The sequence below is a fragment of the Cupressus sempervirens genome, chromosome 6 (genome assembly GCF_028749045.1).
Source record: "Cupressus sempervirens isolate cs-2001-9-10 chromosome 6, ASM2874904v1, whole genome shotgun sequence".
Lineage (NCBI taxonomy): Eukaryota > Viridiplantae > Streptophyta > Pinopsida > Cupressales > Cupressaceae > Cupressus > Cupressus sempervirens.
Window position 1 is genome coordinate 182,214,417 of NC_143123.1, and position 4,544 is coordinate 182,218,960.

General features: G+C 34.4%; 1 pseudogene across 1 annotated transcript; it reads left to right on the forward strand.

The window, feature by feature from the left end:
• The first annotated feature begins 1,840 nt into the window (after positions 1 to 1,840).
• Positions 1,841 to 4,339, forward strand: LOC149551855 (pentatricopeptide repeat-containing protein At1g08070, chloroplastic pseudogene; annotated as a pseudogene). The gene has a single exon (XR_016352816.1). The product of XR_016352816.1 is annotated as a pentatricopeptide repeat-containing protein At1g08070, chloroplastic pseudogene (transcript).
• The last annotated feature ends 205 nt before the right edge of the window (positions 4,340 to 4,544 follow it).

Here is a 4,544-nt window from a genome sequence, read left to right on the forward strand (position 1 = left end):
ATAAATATGTCTTCTATTATTTTATAACATTTTCCAAGGACACTTGGTCTAATGGAAAATTCCATGTCAAGTAGCACCTATATGGTGTTGAATACAAGTTTTTCGTGCATGTCATTTGTCGGTAGTCCAAGGAATGCCCATTAGAAATTTCACATGAATGTTCTAGTGTATAAGGAGAGAAGTTGCCACCTAATTAAGAAACATAAGGTATGGAGTAATAAGGAGTATTGACAACTTAGAATAGAGAGATATAGAGTAGTGAATGATAGTTAGGAGACCTTTAATGCCTAAGTAGCCACATACTTGTGGAAGATTAAATTTTAAAATTCAACTTCATCTAATGGTATTTTCATTTAAGATAAAACAATTGTATTTTAAAAGGAGAGAGGGAATGTGTTTTTCAACTAGGACTCTTTTCTCATTTAGGAAAATATAGACTACATGTAAATACAAGTATTTACACATGCCAGTCATTTGAAATACATTTTAATGTTATCAAATAGTTGAAAGACCAAATATTTATAGCTATATCAACTAAATTTTATGCATAACAACGTTAAAAAGAAAAATGTAAACTGCTTGGCCAACAAGACTTCAAATATGTGCACCTTCAATTATTCAATTAACATTTTCTAATATTGGTATAAATCATATCTTTAACGAATTGATGGGCCCAACGTTTATGTCCATATACTTTCTTGTGAAATATGATTTTTTTTTAACTTTTCAATTTAGGATCTTGCCATTGAAGGTAAAATAAAATTGTCCACTAAAAAATATTAGTCATATATAAATAAATTTTTACATGTACCAAATTTTCAACAATACATTTCAATATAATTAAGTAGTTAGAAGTTACAAATATTTATAGTCACATCGACTAAACTTGATACAAAATAATGTTGTAAAAAAAAATATACATGAAATGCTTAGTTTACAAGTTTACAAATTTATATACCTATAGCCTATTAATTAACACTTTTCAAGTCTTATCATTAGGCAATTGATAAATATTTATGTCCATATACTGACTCTATAAGCATATTTTTAAAAACAAAGGGAAAAAAACTATGACTTATGATCTCTTCAATTTAAAACTAGTATAGATATCTTAAATAATTTTATCTACAGAAATGCAAATAGATATCAATGATAGAATACTTAAAATTTAATTTATTACAAATAAAAATATTTTTATTTCATTCTATCAATATTTATTTTTCTCCACTAATTTTAGTTTTAAATTTTAATATCTAAAAAAAAAATTCAATAATTATAATTTTATCTTTATGTTTATTTTTCATGTAAATTATTTTTAAAAGTATATTATACTTATAATAAATATTAAAAATTTGCAATGTGAATGATTGTTAAATTTAAGTTAAAAAATACAATTGTTAACATTAACACACTCATTTTTGTAGCTATTGAATTTCTTGGTCTTCATTTTAATTCATTTTTAAATTAATTTTTATTTTTATTTTTAGTTTTATTTTATTTTTTCTTATTTACCTTTTTCTTGTGTGTTGTTCCTTGTTTTAGTCATTCACCCCTATTGTCTTGTTTTATTTTTATATTTTTATTTATTTATTATTTTTTGGTTTAGCTTCGGGGTTGGTGCATTCATCTCTCCTCTCCTTTATATTGCATTCATCTCTCCTCTCCTTTATATGGTGAGTCTTTGCTAAATCTGCTACTTACTTTATTTGACATCTCTTGCTCTCTCATCGTGATGATTGATCACGTAGTGTGATTCGAAACGTTGATGGTAAAATTCTCCACACAATCTAATCCAGAAACTGATTTACATTAACACACTCGACAATCAAAATAAAATTGTATTGTCAAAATAGAAAGTGAGACAGACAGATAAAACTGAGTCTTTCGCATTCAGCAAGAAGAGTGAGGGTCAAGGAAATAATATGAGAAATCTGATAACTCTTTTTTCAGTTCAGTGCGTTGGCAATGGCGACTGCAATGCCAAGGCCGGCTTTTAATTATATCACATCGCTCTGTAGACAAGGCAGTCTGAAGGAGGTATTGCATATATTGTATAACATTACGGATTACCATGTCGATTGTTGTACATACATTTTTCTCTTGCAGAGCTGCATTCGGAATAAAACTCTAGCAAGTGCCAGATTAATTCATGCCCATATTTGTATCAAGGGACTAATCGTTAACAGGGCCGTGACAAACACGCTCGTTAACATCTATGCCAAGTGCGGAAGCCTGCCGGATGCTCAAAAATTCTTCGATTACGCTCCTCGCAAAGACGTATATTCATGGACTGTCATGATTTCAGCTTACGCAAAGCACGGATTTCCTGAAATGGCATTGGAGGTATTCCGTCAAATGCAATGCACAGATGTCCAACCCAATCACTTTACCTTTGCCACTGTTCTTCCTGTGTGTGCCAGCTTGGCATCTCTGGAGGATGGTATTGAAATCCATAATGACGTAAAGCGTAGAGGATTCGATGCAGATGCCTTCGTGGCAAATGCGCTTGTAGACATGTATGCAAAATGTGGAAGTTTAGAGAATGCACAATACATGTTTGACAAAATTCCCGAACCAGATACGGTATCCTGGACGGCTCTGATTTCAGGGTATGTACAGAAAGGGTACCTTGAGGAGGCCCTGCAACTATTTGGAAAAATTCCCCGACGGGACGTCTGGTCATGGACTGTAATGATTGCAGCATATGCGAAGATTGGGTTTTCTGAAAAAGCATTAGAGTTTTTTACCCAAATGCTGCTGGTAGGCTTGAAACCCAATCAATTTACATTTGCGGCTGTTCTACCAGCATGTTCCTTAGTGTCCTTAGCGGAAGAGGGCATGGCAGCTCACTGTGAAATAATAAGAAGCGGATTGCAGAGTAATGTTCTGGTTACGAATGCCCTTATAGACATGTATGCAAAATGTGGTTGTGTAGAGATTGCACACGATTTGTTTGATAAAATGTCTGAACCAGATCTTATTTCTTGGACCTCAATACTTGCAGGATATAGCCACAATGGATTGGCAGAGGACACCATGGAGCTATTCAAGCAAATGCAATTGACAGGGGTAAAGCCTGATGAGAAAACATTTGCTAGCGTTCTTCCGGCATGTGCAGGTCTGGGAGCTCTACAACAGGGTATGGAAATCCATAACCAAATAGTGGAGAGCGGATTTCAATCTGATGTATTCCTGGTCAGTGCCCTTATTGATATGTATGGAAAATGTGGCTGTCTAGAAAATGCACGGAAATTGTTTGACAAGATGCGTCCCCAAGATGTTGTGTCGTGGACGGCGATGATAGCAGGATATGCTATTCATGGCCGTGGGAAGGAAGCCCTTGAAATCTTTGAACAAATGAAGCATTGTGGCATTAGTCCAAATCATGTCACTTTAATTTGTGTTATGTCTGCGTGCTGCCATGCTGGTTTAGTGGAAGAAGGCCGCCTCTATTTCAGTGGCATGTATGAAAACCACCATATTACACCTTCAGTGCGTCATTATAGCTGTATGGTTGATCTTCTTGGCCGAGCTGGACTCCTTGATGAAGCACTTGCCATTGTGAACAAGATGCCAATAAAGGCTGATGTTTCTGTGTGGAACTCCTTAATTGGAGGATGCAGATTACATAACAATGTAAAATTGGGACAACTCGCTGCAAAGAAAATTATTGAGTTGGATCCTCAGAGTGCCACACCTTATATTCTACTCTCAAAGATATACGCAGCGAGTGGTGGGTGGAGTGACATTGAAAATCTGAGAAAAATAATGGAAGACAATATAGTAACAAAGAAAGCTGGGTGCAGTTGGATTGAGGTCCATGGACATGTACACCCATTCCTCTCAGGAGACATTTGACATCCAAAATAAGTACATAAATTCTTTGGAAACTAGAGAAAAAACCCTAGGGGCATGAATATATTATGTTACTAATAGAAAACAGGCAACTTGCTATTATCGAGTGGAACTGGAGTGCCACACCCTTTCCACACCCTATGTTCTTCTCTCAGGAAATATACGCAGCAAGTGGTAGGCGGAAAGAAACTGGATGCAACTGGATTGAGATCAATACTCTTGTACACACATTTCTCACAGGAGACATTTGACATTCAAATAAATGTATAAATTCTTTGGAAACCAGAGAAAATACCTTGGCGGTGTCGGTTGTGGCGTGGGTTCCCAAATCAAAAGTGTTCTAAGATTATGTCTGATTTTAGATTCAAACTCTCTACTTGACCTGGCCAACAAACAAGAGTAACTAATTTATAGCTCACCTCTTTAGAATGAAAAACACTAACCTTTTAAATAAAAGTAATTCTAAAGTTCGAAATTGCTTTAATTTAAGCAATCAACTATTATTATTAGAGGTATATTAAGACTATTCTAGGTGTATATAATGGATAAATAGACTATAAATGATGTAAATATTTTCTCTAGTGCTTCATGGTCCATTATTTATGCCTATCATTATATTTAAGCTTTGGTTTCACATTTTTCCACATGGGTAACACCTATTACTTATAATGTTGCTCCTAAATGCATGT